At 36.2% G+C, this 18,297-nt stretch overlaps 1 long non-coding RNA gene across 1 annotated transcript; it reads left to right on the top strand.

The window, feature by feature from the left end:
* The first annotated feature begins 9,367 nt into the window (after positions 1-9,367).
* Positions 9,368-16,441, top strand: LOC133789490 (uncharacterized). The gene is made up of 4 exons (XR_009873572.1): positions 9,368-9,680; positions 9,801-9,862; positions 15,764-15,853; positions 15,928-16,441. It is a non-coding gene; the product is annotated as an uncharacterized LOC133789490 (long non-coding RNA).
* The last annotated feature ends 1,856 nt before the right edge of the window (positions 16,442-18,297 follow it).

Consider the following 18,297-nt stretch of genomic DNA (forward strand, 5'->3'; position numbering starts at 1 on the left):
CCGAAGACATCCACCGAACCCCCGGAGCAAAGGCTCAAAATTGCAAAATCCCGTGCTCTGAAATTTATCTAGCGCCGCGGCGCTGCCCTAGAGGGCTGCGGCGCCCAGCAAGTCAGAGAGCTTGCCCTGCCCAGAATCAGCCTCGCGCCGCGGCTCCCAAGAACAGGGCTGCGGCGCTCCTTCGCGAGCCCAGAAATCTGGGGTTTTCCTTGCGTTTTTCCCGAGCCTAAACCATTCCAAATCATCCCAAACAAGTACCTAAGCCCAAAAAATCAATTCAAAACCCCAAATGAACCCTTTAACAACCTATAAACATCATAAACAACCCCAATCACACAAGCACAACCAAGATCCTATCTTGAGTTTCAAATTCCTAAAACTTAAACCATGGCTTCCAAAACTATAAATCATGCCTCTAGAGTCTTAAACCACACCAATTACGAAAATTAAACATGATAAACTCTTACCTCAGTCAAGAACCCAGCTTGAATTCTCCTCAACTCTAGCCTCAAGTCACCTTCCTTTTGATTATCCCAACTCTGAATTCCATGCAAAACCAGCCACTATCTTCTTTCAATTCATGCTTATTCTCTAAAAACCAGACTTGAAACTTAAACAAATCATAGAAAAATCCTTACCTCTGAGTAATCTTGGTTTATGCTCAACTTAGTTGCCTTGAACCATCAAAACTCTCCTCTTAGGTCTCCCAACTTCAGCTTTCCTCTTCTTCTCTTTTCTTCTAGATTTTCCTCAAATTTCAGCATGAATCAATTTCCAACTAAGTGTTATACGTGACCACCTTTTTCTTTCAGCTGAAGCTTATCTATCCTCAACCAATTGACCACTCTACCCTTCCTTTAATATCCCTTTCCTAACTAAACCTCAAAGGCCCTTTTGTCATTTCCTATCCATTACAATTCTACCATTTCTCCATCTAAACCTGTTACTCTCTATGGTTACTAACAATTACACAAGTTACCAAATTACCAGTTACCATTATCTCACAAGAACTAAATTACAAAATCCCCAAAATACCCTTAAGCTCCACCCCCACTAGGTATAAAATCCCGTTGTGACTTTTGAGTTATCTAGCTCTCTAGGACCGTCTCGGCACGTGCATCACATTGATATCACCACACCCACGTGGTACAAATCACATAACATAATTATCACGTTTATGCTCTCAACGGGCTAAAATTATCACATAACACAATACACATAGTCATGCATCTCAAATACTCAAATAGTCATATAACATGCTTTAAATCATAATCATGCATCTTAATCATTAAAACCACACATAATTCCCATCATGCCCTCCAAGCACACTAATCAAGACCCTTAAGCCTTATTAGCAAATTTGGGTCGTTACATCACTTTACTTAGAATCCTAAACTGTAACGCCCTACTTCCTTAGAGCCGTTACCAAGTGAGTTTTAAAAAAAACTTTGTGCAATTAACTCGCTAACCGAGGTTTTTAAAACAAAAGTGTGACTAAGCAAAAGTTAAGGCTGTAATCTTTTGAAAATGCTTTACTTCGTTGAAAACTTCAAGTATCTATCATTTGGGATCCCAAAATAAGGTTTGCAAAATATTTACAAGTTAAAATAAGTTTACAGCTGATTGACTATCAAAATTACAGGTTAATACAGACATTTTTAAAAATGCCCCCAACCAAAGCAGTCGGGCAGGCCAAACATGTACGCGTCGCTTCATGCTCTCCGTACTCATGGCTGGTTGACTTTATCTTTGCCCTTACCTGCAACATAGAGCACCCGTGAGCCGAAGCCCAGCAAGAAAACTCAAACAGCACATAGCATATGCATAATATATATAATCAACTTATCAGATAATGCACAGATAACCAAGTAGTCTATCAGACTAAACAAACACGGCCATGCCGTTCTAGAAGCATTACCCAAGTCTGGTATCTCGGTCCTCACCGTAAGGATATCCCGTGTATCCATTGGGGTCCCACCCTGACTATAAGCATTCCACGTGCTAAGTGTTACTTCCGGCCCTGCTGCCGTTCTCGGCCTTTCGCCGTTCTCGGCTCCGTTGCTGTTCTCGGCTTCTTGCCGTTCTCGGCTCCTTGCCGTTTTTGAATCCTTTGCCATTCTCGGCTCCTTTGCTGTTCTCGACACCTTTGCCGTTCTCGGCACCTTTGCCGTTCTCGACTCATTTTCCGTTCTCTTTACTATAATCACATATAGTACAATTCAAATAACATTCAAATATAAAACAATTCAATCAAAACTATACCATAACATGTAATATAATTTAGGGTCGTGCCCTGCATTAACACTATGGGTCCATGCCCTGTCCTACGGGTGCTACAGTTTTCTTACCTGTATCCCGAGCTTCACAGTGCACCAAAGTCAAGAACACAGTCCTCTAACTTGAGCCTCACCGAAACCCTAGTCACAACACATATAAAACACTCTTTAATACTAACCAATTCCAAAACCACTTTCCGGTACCAATCTCGTACTCTCGGGACCTCCAAACTCCTAAAACAATGCATCGGAAACATCCCCCGAGCCCCCGGAACAAATGCCCAAAAATGCAAAATTTCCCATCCTGAAAATAACCTAGCGCCGCGGCGCTACCCGCAAGGGCCACGGCGCCCAGAGAAGTCAGAAAGTTCCCCCCCCCCCCCCCCTTACTCAGCCTCGCGTCGCGGCGCCGAAGAACAGGGCCGCGACGCCCCTATGCGAACCCGGAAATTCTGGGTTTTTCTCCTGCAATTCCATCATCCAAAACACCTCTAAACCAACCCAAACACATATCTAAACCCCAAAACCAATTTGAAACCTCAAATGAACCATCTAACAACCTATACACACTAGCATCAAGATCATACACACAATCATACTCAAAATCCACCCATTTGATTTCAACTTCAGAAATTTAAACCCATAAACCAAAAACTTAAACCATGTTTCAAATTTCTTAAACCACAACAGGAAAAAATCTTAAAATTTCATAGAATCCTTACCTCAAGTGGAGAATTCACCCTTAAGCTTCCTTGATTCATCTCCTAAGTCTCCAAATTTCAGCTCCTTCTACTCCTCTTCTTCTTCTTCTTCTTCTTGCCCTAGGTTTCCTTCTAACTTTTCTTCTCTCAATTTTTAACAAAACCACCAAATGGCTAAGTGCTAAACTGTGCACCCCTTTTTCCCAGCTGAAAATTATCTAATCCCCTGCCAAATGACCATTTTACCCCTCATAGAAAACCTTTCCTAACTAAACCTTAAAGGGCACTCTAGTCCTTTCTCCTATATTACAATTTTACCATTTTTCATCTAAACTTGTTACTCACAGCAGTTACAAATGGTTACACAGGTTACTGAATCACCAATAACTATAACCACTAGTTCTTAACTCAACCATGAAATTCCCAAAGTACCCCCCTAGGCTCCTCCCGAGTTGGGTATAAAAAATCTTGTTGTGACTTTAAAGTTAACTAGCTCTCTAGGACTGTCTCGGCGCGTGCATCACAATAATATCACCACACTCACGTGGTACAAATCACATAATACAATTATCACATTTATGCCCTCAGTGGGCTACAATTACCAATTTACCCCTATCATACAAACGGGGTTAACATGCATATTTATTTCACCTAAACATGCATTCAAACCACATATTCATTAAATTCACATAAATTAATGCAGTATAACAATTATTGCCCTCCAGGCACACTAATCAAGGCTCCAAGCCTTATTAGCAAATTAGGTCGTTACATAAACTATTAGGTGAATAGAAATCCTAAGATGATAGTAGAACAATGCAAAACCTTAATCAGTGGCCATCTAAACAAGATTTTACAAGATCCATGACATTCAAATAGAAAAATAGAAGCAATTTAATATAAGGGAATAAAAAAAAAAAATTCATCAATGCATTCAACATATCATGTCTAGGGTTTTGAAATAATCCTTAACTATAAAGAAAACTACTCCATAATCATATTCATATTCATAAACATAAATATTCAATGAAAATAAAAGTGTTTTGAGAAGAAAGAAAAACTAGATTGAAGAATATAGATGATGATGTTTTTTCCTCCTCCTCTGCTGCTCTAGCCTCTAAAAATCGCAATCCAAAGTTATGATAAAAGTTAACCCTAATACCTTTTATAGCCCCCAATAATTACATTTAAAATTTAAATTTTAAAGAAAAATTTGTCGCACGGCCGCGGCCAGTGATTCTTGATGGCCGCGGCCACGGGTCATATTCTGGGCCATGTTCGCGCGGAGGCCGCGGCCAGGAGATCATGTTGGCCGTGGCCAATACTCCTTGTCTCCCAGGCCATGGCCAGTAAATGCTGGTGGCCGCGGCCACTGATCATTTTCTGCTCCTATATTTTTTTCTTCATAATCTCCAACTTAGGCTCAATCATCGGGTTTAGGGACTTCGAAAACACTTCAATCTCGCTCAAAACTTCATTTTCTCGAGTCATATCATTGCACTTTCATTTTTAACCACAAAATTGTATCAAATTCATCAATAATACCTTATAAAATATTTTATGACTTAAAAATAAAAAAACTCGTAAAACAAAGCTAAGAACACCTAAAAACACTTTAAAGGAACATTATCTAAATGCCAAAGGATAAAATATATAAAATCCAAAATACCCTTATCAAATTCCCCCACACTTGTAAGAAACATTGTCCTCAATGCAAATAAAATGAAAGAAAAGAAAGAAAAAGATAAAGAAAAACTCCCTCAACCGAAGTGAATGTTTATTAATTAGGCATCTCCTTGATCATCTTCAGCTTCCTCCTGATTTTCATCATCTTGCATCATGGAAATAGGTGGTGGATATGGTTGAATCCACTGTGGTGCAGGTGGGTAGTTTGTCATGTCCAAGCCAAGGTGTATGGCATTCATCCTGAAACAAACATCTTGATAACTAGCCCACTCAATCATGCGCTGCTGATGTGCTTGGAATTCAGTATGGTGAGCATGTAACTCTTGAGATGTAGTGTACAGAGATTCCTCCACAAGTGTCATACGGTCTACCAAGGTCATATTTTTTATAGATGGCGGTGGTCTAGTCTGAGTATGAGAAGATGAGCTAGCCCCTGCAGTGTCAGTGACCTTAAAGCGAGTAATGGAGGATTTATTCAGTATATGCATGGGTTGCAGCAAAGGATCTAAGGGATCCCATTTCACGCCAGCTTAAGCACACATAGCAGTAATGAGATGGGGATGATAGAACCCCTTAGAAACATTTCTGAAACTGCTCTGAATGGAAGACTTAATAATGCGTCCCACATCAATTGTTTTCCCCTTCAAGATAGCATATAGAAGTATAGCAGTATCCACACTCACATCACTAACATGTTTAGTGGGAAATAATTTTGCATTAATAAACTTATGCCATGCTTTCTCAATAACTCCCATCGCCTCTCTCTTAAATTTAATAGGATGACCTGTTTCAGTTAACTTCCATTGGGTATTTGGCTTACACAGAAATTTGATAATCTCATTCAAGTCAGGATTATCAACGATTTGGCTGTACTCATCATTGTCAATGCTAGGAAGCCCATAAAATTGATTTATGGCTGCACTTGAGAAGTTCACATTAACTCCTCGCACTGTAGCCATGGCTGTAAATTGAGAAATTCCATTAGCATAGAACTCTCTAACAATAGGGATTACTGCAGCATCTGGTTGTGAACAAAATTTCGTCCAATGTCTTTTCTCAATCTGTTCTACAGTAGATGGATACCCATGACGAATCTCTATATTGAACCCCCTTTCTTCAATCATCGTTTTCTGTTTCACTACCGCATCTTGAGAGCGTTTGAATGCCTCCTCAGAAATAAATTTGGTGGCATCAAACTCAACCTCAGATGAGGAAACACCTTTAGCATTCTTTCGAAATCTCTTTGGAGCCATTCGTCAGTTCAAGACTCAAAGATAACCTTCGTTAAACACAAATAATTAAGCACTAAAAGAATAATTCAAAATACCCCAAAATATAAATTCAAAATCCTCTAATTATTCCCAACAAACTTCTGTTAAACCAATAAACACTTCCTCTTCAAAAATATTGCATTAATTCCCCTTAAAACTGAAACATACTCCTCTAAGAACTTTCATCAAACACTTAGTGGGCAAAGACTAACCAATAGTGAAAAAGTATGTTATAGTGTTTCAATCTTCCCAAAATTTGAATTATTACTAATATAACAACATAATCACTTAATCTAAGCCAATTATTACAATATATAAATATTTCATCCACCAAAAACCAATTAATACAAAATACCCAAAATCATATTCTTGAATACTCAAAACCCAATAATCAAAGAATCAAGAAAATGTACTTACTTGTAATTGACTATAGATTTTGAAAGGAAATTTGTGTAGACAATGAGGATTTTGATGATAATGTGTGAAAAGTTGTAAAAAGATTGAAGATTGATGATAGGATTTAATGATTTTTTTTTTGGAAATAATTGGAGTAAAAATGAGAGAGAAATGATGAAATGATATGAAAAATATGAGAGTGATTTTTCGGTTTTGGGTCTTTGTGTGGGGAGTGAATTTTTAAATTTTTTTTTTCTGAAAACGTGAAGTGGCCGCGGCCACTACTCTCGGATCTCCAGGCCGCGGCCAGTGATTCTTGATGGCCGCGGCCACGGGTCATATTCTGGGCCATGTTCGCGCGGAGGCCGCGGCCATCAAGAATCACTGGCCGCGGCCTGGAGATCCGAGAGTAGTGGCCGCGGCCACCAATAAGCTCAGGTCGCAACCACTGATCATTTCTGCTCCTATATTTTCTGTTACGCACGAAACCAAAATAAAAACCCCCCAATTTTTTTTTCCTCAAACCTGAAACCTCTCTCTTCTCTTCTCTCAGACCCATACCCCAAACCCCAATCTCTCATCTCTTCTCTCAGACCCATACCCCAAACCTCAATGCAAGCTTCCACTCAACCTCTCCCTTAGATCTCACTCTCTCCTCCAGGTAAGTAAGAGACCTGTCTTTTTTTTTTCTTTCTGTTTTCTTCTTTCTCCAAATGTATTTCAAACCCCAAACCCCAATCTCTCAATCATGAAATTCATAAAAATGCTCTTCCCTAAAAACGTTTTCTGGCTTTTCTAATTTTATTTTTAAGAACCCTAAAAATGCTCTTCCCTTTCAAGTAGCAGCCGAGCACTCCAATCTCTACCACTCCATTGCAGAGTACCTCATAGACAACCACGCTATTGCCGATATCCATCTGAGTAAGCTCTTTCTCTTTCTCTCTGTTCTACATTTGATTTTTTTTTTCTTGGAATGTTTGGTTGTAAAGACTTGGACTTTGAATATTTCTGCTCTTGGTTTGAGTTTGAATGATTGAATATTGAAAGAGAAATAAATTTTGAATGCATCTGAGTTTGAATGTTTTTGCTCTTGATTTTAGTTTATTCACTTGCTCTGTCCATGGTTTACTAGCTCAGTTTGGATACGTGAGAAAATTATAGTAGGAGATTGAGAAAAACTGTATATAGATATATGAATGTATGTATATATGTGAGACCCATTGCCTCTGTGTGAACTCATTGAGATCCTTCTTCCCTCATAACCAATTTTTTTGTCTGGGTTTAAGTTAATTGACCTCAACAACTCTATTTATAGTTTTGAGTTGACTGACCTCAAGAGGGCTTGTTATGTTGTGATTGAAAATAAAAATGAAATATCAACTGGAAATTGATTGTGATTAGAATTAATTATCCTTTGTTATGAGCGTTCTTGCACTAGTTTTGGGTGCCCCTGCGCTATGCAGGGGATTTTTTGAGGGGCCTCTGCCTAGTTGGGCGCCCTTTCCCTATGGTCAATTCAATCATGTCATTTTTAGGGTTTGGGAAGAGCATGAGGGCTCTTGGGGACGATTCCACCACCCTGTTTGGTGGAGTTGGAGGTCCCAAGAGCATGGGATTGGTCCCGAACTCAGTATTTGGATTTAATTCTTAACGGGATTACTGTTTATGGTTGTGACTAGGTTTACCGCAAGGCTCGGGGGAAAAAGGATTGCGCTCGGGGTCGTACCATTATTCGCACAGGACTTGAGGTAAGAAAACTAGTATATGCACATAGAGCTAATCGGTTGGTATGCTCATTAGCATTGAATTATCTGTGAATATGTGGTATAATCTCTATGTACTTGTTTAATTATTATTCTATTAGAAAATGAAATTGGCAGCTAGCTTATTGCATTTTAGTATCATTTCTTTTTATATCTTTTATGTATCGTTTATATATTTTTTTTATTAGTAATGGACAATTCATAATTTTTTCTATAATTTGATTTGTTTGTTTTGTAATCTGTTTTCTCGGCATGCATTAAATATTTTTAGTATCTACAACTACAACTACAACCATCTTTCTTTCTCTATACATAAAACCACTACGTGTATATGTTGTAGAAATTAATGTTGCTAGACTTTTAACTTGCTAAAATATAATAATATTATTATTAGTTTGATTATACAAACACTATAAGCCAATTCCTCCCCTTCTGATACTTATTAATACCCAAAATTTAGTTGATGATATTAGTTATTTATAGATTTTATTGTTTGGCAAAAAAGTCGTGTTGAAATTAATCAACTACTCATCACTCTATTTGTTTGTTTTATTGTTAATATTGTAAACTTAATTTTATATATATATATATATTGTTTTGTGAGCAGTGTAGTCTCGGCTAGACGCATAGACTGTGATTTTGTCTAGATCTTTGGCGTATTTTACCATTGTACTCAGAGTGCTTCAGTGTATGGGGTAAGTCAGTGTTTTGAGAACTGAATAAGTTCTTGTATGAGCTAATTGGTTCTTGTATAAGTTTTTTCTGTTTGCTTTAAGTTTTTCTTGATGGTTTTGTCCTCTTGATTGTTCTGTTTTGTGTGGTAATCTTAATATCAGGATTAAAAAATATATGCTTTTACTGTTTGCTCTGTGTTTTCTGTTAAGTGTTCCGAATCTTGAGCTTATTTTATAGCAATCAAAGAATAGCTTAAGCTCTGTTTTTTCTGTGAAATCTCTGAATCTCATTAGTTGTTTTTTTTATGCAATCAATATTTATGGACTTTGTATCTTGAGGTATTCTTTTGGTTCTTTTATATGTTTAGGATTAATTAGGTGCCCATTTTGTTATTAGTTTGTGTATATGTGTGTTTAAATCAATTTCTTATCCTGTTTAGAGTATGATTTATGGTTTATTTTAAAGAGTGTTATTAGTTGGTGTGTTGAAATTTTTAGTTAGAAATTTATACTTGTTTGAACTTTTTGAGTTGTCCTTAGTTTTTGAGTTGTGATTCATTACTTTGATTCACAATCATATCTTTTTCATAAGGAGATTGATTAACTCTGTATGTTTGGGCTTTGGCTATAGTCAAATATATTTTCTGGAATATCTTTCTGTTTGATGCTCAATTCTTTGCTTGTACTGCTTTGTTAGATCATAATTTGCTTTAGTTCAAAGTTTTGAATACTTTTTGTTAAAAGAAATTGGATTTTGATTTTTTTGCTTTTAGACATTATTGGTGTTTTTGAGAGTTATATTCTTATTTATGTATAGAGTACTCTCGATCTCTCTGTCGTCGCACCCTCACCTCGCCCTCACTCTCGGTCTGCTCTCCGATCTCTCCCCGATCTCTCAGACGCCGAAGCCCAGGTAAGCTGAAACCCAACTCAGAATATATATATATAGTTGCTTTTATATATATTTATATATATATATATTAAGTTGATTTAATTTTGTTTAAATTTAATTATTTGGGTTGATTTTGTGTAGAAATTGAAGGAGTATCTCTTGGAAATTCGGTCACTGGTATAATATAATTTTGTGGCATCAAGGTATTTATTTTTTAATTATGTTATTGGTTTAATTAATATAATTAATATGTGAATGTGTGTACAAAGTGAGATGTGTTTAGTGATATATTTATATATGTGTATAAAATTGTAGTATGTGTTAGTATTTAAATTTGATTAATAATATGTATATTGTGAATGTTCTAGGAATTTTCTGAGTGTTTTTTGTAGGGTTTTAAATTTTTGGGATATGTTATAATGGAGATGTTATGCTGTCAAAATTTTGGTAGAGTTAGAGGACTAAATAAATAATAATATAATAAATAAGACATTAAATACTTAGAATTAACAAAATAAATTAAAATATTAGATAAATAATTTAATTTAATATTAACAATTTAATAATTTTAAAATAAAGTGAAAAATTATAATTTAATATTAACAAATTTAGTAATTTAAAAATAAATTAAATAATTAAATATATAATTTAAAAATAAATTAAAAGTTAGATAAATAATTTAAAAATAAATTACAAAATTATAATTTAATTTAATATCAACAAATTTAGTAATTTAAAAATAAATTAAAAGTTAGATAAATAATTTCAAAATAAATTACAAATTTAGATAAATGAATTAAAAAATTATAATTTTATTTAATATTAACAAATTTAGTAATTTAAAAATAAATTAAAAGTTAGATAAATAATTTCAAAATAAATTACAAAATTATAATTTAATATCATAAGATTTTATAAGACATCATAAAACATCTAGTGTTAAAAAATATTTCTTTTTTTGTTGCTTTTCTTTGGTGATAAAATTTGATCACCAAAGATTGGATAGACGTTTTATATATTATCACTTAGTTATAATGTTTTATTAATTATTTTCAATCACGAAAAGCCTTAGACCCGTTCGGTGAAGCTGAGTCAGTAAGAACTCTTAAATATGCTTCTCCAAATTATCCAGGACGGTATGTGTCCGCATGGATAGTTTGGATTTGTTGTGTACCTATAATTTGATCTAGTACTCATTTTATTGTTTCGTTAATAGAGATTTCAATATGTGTCTCCTTATTTGTTCTCGTAAGTGGGCAAACTTAATTTTAGTCTGCCCACTTATGAGAACTATAGGGGGGTGCTGCCGAAATTTTTACATAAACGAAACAATTTTAAGAGTGTAGATTAAATTATATGTATACTACAAATCTGAATGGGATAGGTTCTTTACCCTTATAGAAGTGGAGTGAAAAAGTGGATTAGGGCACACACACATAGTCAATAAGTTTTAATTATTGTTTATTCTTGTATCGTAGATGCCGATCGATAAGAGTTGGACGGCATTAAGGAAGCGTAACTGTGATGCTTATTGGAACGGTCTCCAAGCCTTCTTGAGAATGGCAAAATAACACGTAGACTGCGACAGGAGAATTTTATGCCCGTGTGTGAGGTGCCTGAATGTTAAACTACAAACTATAGATACAGTGAAGGCTCATGTCTTTGACAAGGGTTTTCAACAGAGTTATCAAAAGTGGGTTTACCACGGTGAGGTGGAAGCTAGTGTCGCCAATGAGGTAGTTGAGGAGAATGAAGATGTAGACGAGATGGTTGACGCCGTTGATGATTTCCTCTTACCGAAAAATGCAGAGGAAGCAGATCGTGTGTCTGGCAGTCGAATGGGACAGTATTATGACGAGTTGTTCGACGAGATTGAAGCTAAGTTGTATCCGGGTTGTGATTGGATATCATCCTTAAACTTTTTGGCGAAGTTGATGCATTTGAAAGTTAGAGGGAAGTGGCCAAATAACTCTTTCGATGAATTGTTGAAGTTACTAAAATTTGCATTTCCGAAAGATAATAAAATTCCCCCAACACACTATGAGGCAAAAAAGAAGCTGAGTAAGTTAGGGTTGGGATATCAATCAATCCATGTGTGTAAATATGATTGTTCGTTATTTTATAATGAGCATGCAAGCAAAGATTCATGTCATGTGTGTGGGAGTAACCGATGGGTCAATGAAAAGAAGAAGGGGAAAAAGGTTCCACACAAGGTGATGCGTTAATTTCCGTTGACTCCCAGATTAAAGCGAATGTACAGTTCAAGACATACAGCTAATGACATGTTATGGCATCATACTGGGAGATCAATAGAAGATGGGGTGATGCGTCATCCGGTTGACGGGTTTGCATGGAAAGACTTTGATGCCACCCATCCTGATTTTGCAAAAGATCCTAGAAATGTTCGTCTAGGCTTGGCTGCTGATGGGTTTAATCCTTTTGGCAACATGAGCTTATCATACAGCATGTGGCCTGTGATTTTGACGAACTACAATCTCCCCCCTTGGCTATGTATGAAGGAAGAGTATTTTATGCTAACTCTACTTATTCCTGGGGCAAAATCACCGGGTAAAGACATGGATGTATTTCTAAGACCCTTGGTGGATGAGTTAAAACAATTGTGGATTAACGGGGTCGACACAAGAGATGGCACAAGGAATGAATTGTTCAAGATGCGTGCAGCCCTTCTGTGGACAATTAACGATTTCCCTGCTCATAGTAGCTTGTCTGGTTGGAGTGGGCAAGGGTATAAAGCATGTCCAACGTGTAATGAAGACACCACTTCCATTCGAGTGATTGGTAAGACATCGTATGTCGGTCATAGGCGATTCTTGAGGAGTAATCATAAGTATAGAAGGGACAAGGAATTTGATGGCAAAGTTGAGAAAAGAAATCCTCCACAATAGTTTACTTTTCAACAAGTTTTAGATCAAGTCAATGCTTTACCGCTTCAAGTGTCTGGTAAACATGACAGATTTGGGGGGGTGAAGTGCAAGCGAGGTGCAGGGGAAAGTAATTGGAGGAAAAAAAGTATTTTCTATGAACTTGATTACTGGAGTTCAAATCAGTTAAAACACAACCTAGATGTGATGCATGTTGAGAAGAATGTGTGCGATAGTATCCTTGGGACTTTGTTAGATAATGATAAATCTAAGGACACAACTAATGCAAGACATGATTTAAAGAATATGGGGGTTAGGAAATCGTTGTGGATTTACGAGGATGCCAATAAAAGGTTAATGAAACCGCATGCTCCATACGTGTTCACTTCTGAACACAGGCGAGATTTTTGTCAATTTTTGAAAGGAGTGAAGTTGCCCGATGGTTTTTGTTCTAATCTAAAGAAAAAAGTCACAGACAATGACTCAAACATTTTTGGGTTGAAGTCCCATGATTGTCATGTGATAATGCAACGATTACTTGCAGTAGGTGTTCGCAAGTTTTTACCAGAATCTATATCCACTACCATCACTGAATTGTGTAATTTCTTCAAACAATTGTGCTCTAGGACACTGAACGTTTTTGATATGGAGAAAGCTAAGGATGACTTAATTGTTTTTTTATGCAAGATGGAGTTGATTTTCCCTCCAGCATTCTTTGACATAATGATCCATCTGGTTTTGCACTTGCCTAATGAAGCAATATTGGGAGGACCTGTATTTATGAGGTGGATGTATCCTTTTGAAAGATACATGAAAAAATTAAAAAACTATGTCAGGAATAAAGCTCGTCCTGAAGGATCTATAGCAAAAGGATATGTTGCAGATGAGGCTTTGACATTTTGTTCAATGTATTTCAAAGGCGTGGAAACAAAATTTAATTAGCCTGATCGTAACGAAGATGCACCGTATGTGAATTGACACCTCACAGTGTTTGAATCTCAATGTCGTCCTCTTAGTAAGGGAATTCCCGTGCCCCTCGATGAAAATACTCGGAATAAAGCTGAGTGGTTCATTTTGGATAATTCTCAAGAAACTGAAGTGTATTTAGAGTAAGTACATAATTAATATTCATTTTATTCTTTGTTCAATCTACTCTTTAATTAACAATATTGACATTGTTAATTAATTAACAGGGAACACCTAACTGAGGTGCAACAAAGAGATATGGCTGCCAATCATAAATTGATACATAAGAAAGAGTTTTGTTCATGGTTTCATAAGAAGGTAACTTGTATTTAGCAAATTGCATACTACAAATTACATTCTCATTCTAATATATTTCATTATTATTAGATATATGAGTTGCACCAGCTTGGGTCATTAGAGCATGCTGATGAATTACTAGCGTTAGCATCTAGGTCAGATCTATTGGCTTACTCCTACCAAGCATGTATAGAGAACGGAGTTCGATTTGTCTCATACAATCGAGATCAGAATCGAATTACACAAAATAGTGGAGTGTGTGTTGCTGGAACAGAAGGTTTTAACTATTACGGGCAACTTGAAGAAATACTCCAACTGTCTTTTACTGGTTCTTATTCGGTGGTATTATTTCGATGTAAATGGTTCAATACAGATCCGAAAAAAAAAGAAAACCATCACTGTAAATATTATTACTAGTATCAATGTTAGCGGTGAATGGTATAAAGATGAACCGTTCATACTAGCTAGTCAAGCAAAACAAGTATTCTACATCGATGATCTCGTTAGAGGACGAGATTGGAAAGTTGTCCAAGAAGTGAATCATCGGCAAGTTTGGGACTTTCCAGATTCTTCAGATATGATTGCTGATGTTGATGTTGTACATGACACCAACTCATCAAATTTTGTTTTGACTGTGGATCTCGGAGAGTTGGTTGTTCAGCAATCTGATGTACCAGCGACTCAAGTCAACACGACCCATCGACCTTCTTTAGTTGTTCAAGAAGATGATGGATTTATTAATGAGAATGAAGATGATATGGAAGACAGTGTAGAAGAAGCAGAAGATGAGGATGAATTAATTGTCGACCTTAGTGATGATAATACTGATGATGTGTGCCCGATAGATGTTGATGTAATTAGTGAGGATAGTGACTATTCTACTTAGTTTTGTATCTAGTGTTCAATGTATTATACATATTGAGAAATAAAAAGTTCGTTTCCAAATAGCATGTTTCAAATTACCTAATCAATTGAAATAATACTCAATAAATTAATTATAAATAATAATTAAATATTAAAATAGATAGGTTAAATTACTGTCGTGTTAGTAGATGTTAGCAGATGTGGCTAGAGCTCACGGTGGAGACGCTGGCGGTGATCCTCCACCGGATCCTACTAGGATCCCGACTACATGCGACTCAGGTAATTTTTTTGTTATTTTATTTACTCACATATGTTTATTATGTATATACTAATATTCTATGTATTATTAATAAAAAAAAAATACAGGAATCACAACTAAGAAAAAGGGTCGTGGCGCAGCTATTGGAAAAGATCTAGAGGAGAGGCAGCGTAAAAATGGAAAACCACTGGAAGTAACGTTTTTCCCACGAACGTACAAGGTTGTTGGGGGCGAGCACGCTGCTTTTGTCCGCCTTGTGGTAACCCAAATTAAAATGAAAGTTCCCGGACATTACGGTTCATGGGAATTAGTGCCTAAACAATACAAGGATCAGGTCCTTGGCATAATTCAGGTAAAAATAGTATTAAATATATTTGTTAAAAATATGTCTTTAATATAGTACATATATTATTAATATGTTTAATTTTCAATTTAGTACTATTATCAAATAGCGGGCCGCGAGGATTTCTTAAAGTGTTTAGATGGTATCGATCGAGAGATGAAAGACCGATACCGTAATAGGAAAATACTAAGACACGAACACTTTGAGAAACACTACAATGGACCGGAGGATTGGGATAAGGTTCTAAACAACCCAACCAATGATGTTAACAAGGAGGAGTGGAAACAGATCTGTCAGTTATTTACAAGTTCACAATTTATTGCGCGCTCCGTAAAGAATAAGGAAAATCGGAAGAAACAAAAGTATTCTACAACGCAGGGTACAAAATCGCTGGCAGCCATCCGTTTTGAAAAGGTAAGTAAAAGATAAAATATTATCAAAATTATGTTCTTTTAAATTATATGTTCTTTAACATTTGGGTTATATTTTTTAGACGAACCCGGACCTCATTGAGTCATGGAAGGATTATCATTGGAAGAAAGCAACAAATGATTTCGTGAACGATGATGCTCGCCAAGATTATGTAAGTTTGAATTATATTTTTTAATATTAATAAATTTATATTTAATGTTAGTGTCTAACATTTTTTGAAAACAGGAAAAACTGAAGGCTGATTTTGAGTTACAAACTCAGCAAACATCCATTGATGCTTCTAATAATGATAGTCTGTCATCAGTTGATCAGGTGGAGGTGTTACAAAAAGTATTAGGCAAAAGGCGTGGACATGTGCGAGGAGTGGGCCGCAAATTGAAGGGGTCGGGGTCATCATCTACCCAACACTCTCACTTCAGCGAGTCTCAAGTTCCTCCTCATCATTCAAGAGAATATATAGAAAAATTGGAGAATAATCTATAGAAATTGACTGATCAAGTTAATTTCTTAACTCAATATTTTGTACCTTCATTTCGTCCACCAAACGTTCAGATGCCGCCTGTGCCTGATAGTGACAATATTTATAGGGCTTCGTCTTCTCAACCTCCAGCTCCAACTCATCCTTCTATGTACGAGGCAGCGCCGTCTCAACATATGGTACCTCCATATATGTACGGAGCAACACCTTATCCGTGTCCGATTCCACCGTCCTCCCAGCCATCGTATCCCTACATGTATGGAGCTGGATCATCCACATTACCTCCCCAATATCGTTGGTCGATGCCGTCACCGCAGCAATCACAACCACAGCCACCACAATAACCACAACAAGAAGACAATAGGGAGGAGGACGATGCAGCTGATTTAGGAGACTAGGTTTATTTTATTATTAATTATTGTTAAATTTTATGAACAATATGAATATTTGCTATGTTAATGTATTATGAATATGTACAATTGTTATTTTAATAAACTAATTTGAATATTTAATATAATACTTTTATTTTTAATATATTTATTTTCAATTATTTAAATTTTAAATAATAATTTCGATAAATAATTAATTAAAATTGTATTTAATTAATTAATTTTATTATTTTTTTATAAATAAAATAGTATCTGGGGCGACAATGTCGCCCCTGATAATATGCCACGTGCAACCATTTGGGGCGACATAGTATAGTATTAGGGGCGACACGCCGCCCCTAATAATTGAGTATTAGGGGCTACTAATGGAGTATCAGGGGCGACATATCGACAAAAATAATTCAAAATTTTCAAATTTTTTAGGCGACATTTCAAGTTTTAGGGGCGACTGTGTTGCCCCTGATAATATGCCACGTGCAACCATTTGGGGCGACATAGTATAGTATTAGGGGCGACACGTCACCCCTAATAATTAAGTATTAGGGGCGACTAATGGAGTATCAAGGGCGACATATCGACAAAAATAATTCAAAATTTTCAAATTTTTTAGGCGACATTTCAAGTGTTAGGGGCGACTATGTCGCCTCTAATATTTGAATATCAGGAGCGACCCTCGAGTCGCCCCTAATGTACCCTTCAGGGACATTTTTCCACGGGCGACTAATCAGGGGCGACTTTTCGAGTTATTAGGGGCGACATGCGTCGCCCCTAAAGCTCATTTTTGTTGTAGTGAACACAATATACACAGATTTGAAATTAAAAATTACCCAAAAAAACTGAACAACAATGGGTGAGGCATAGAGATGGAGGCGGCTAAGAACTCAAGAAGAATGGCAGCGGTCCAGAAATGAACACAATGGTGTGAAGGACGATGGTGGCGGCTCAGAAATTCGAAGAAAATTGACAGCAGCTCTGGGATTCGGAGGCGATGGTGGAAGCTCGAAGATTTGAAGAAAAATGGCATCGCCTCAGAGATTGAAGCAATCATACACCACAGAAACTGGTTTGAAATGGGAGAGCTATTGAGAAGGAGCCTGAAAAAGAGAGCTTTCTAGGGAGAAGCGGTCTGAAAATGGGAGTAACCTATTGAGAGGGAATCGGAAATGGGGAAGACGAGAGCAGAGTGGGGGAGGCAGCTCATGAGAGTTAGATAGGTTAGTGATGTTATGGTTATTAGAGTTAGGTTTATATAAATATATATTAATTTAATAATAATTCAATTAAAATTAATTTTAATTTATACAATTTTTTTTAAATATAATGTTAGTGCCACGTGTCACTTAGTAATATGTCCACTTGTATTACTTACTTGACATGTCACTATATTTCTCACATATAAGCAGCCACATTTTTTTTATTATGCAAAAAACAGAGGGAAAAATAAGCAAGAATCAACAAAATATTTCCCTCCAAACATAATCGTAGGTAAATCTTTTACCTACAAATACTAATGGTAGGTAATAATAAAATTGATAGCCCATCCCTTTTTATTGGAGAATCTCCTACCAATAGTCACTACGAAAATATAATCGTAGCTAAAAGAACTCTTTAGCTACCAATAAATATATGCAGGTAAAAATTTAGTAGGTAAATGCTGAATTTCTTGTAGTGACTCTATGTGATTTTAAGGATACTTTGGAAGACTATGAAGAAAATTGAAGATCGATC

This window comes from Humulus lupulus, chromosome 7 (assembly GCF_963169125.1).
Source record: "Humulus lupulus chromosome 7, drHumLupu1.1, whole genome shotgun sequence".
In the NCBI taxonomy this organism is placed as follows: Eukaryota; Viridiplantae; Streptophyta; class Magnoliopsida; order Rosales; family Cannabaceae; genus Humulus; species Humulus lupulus.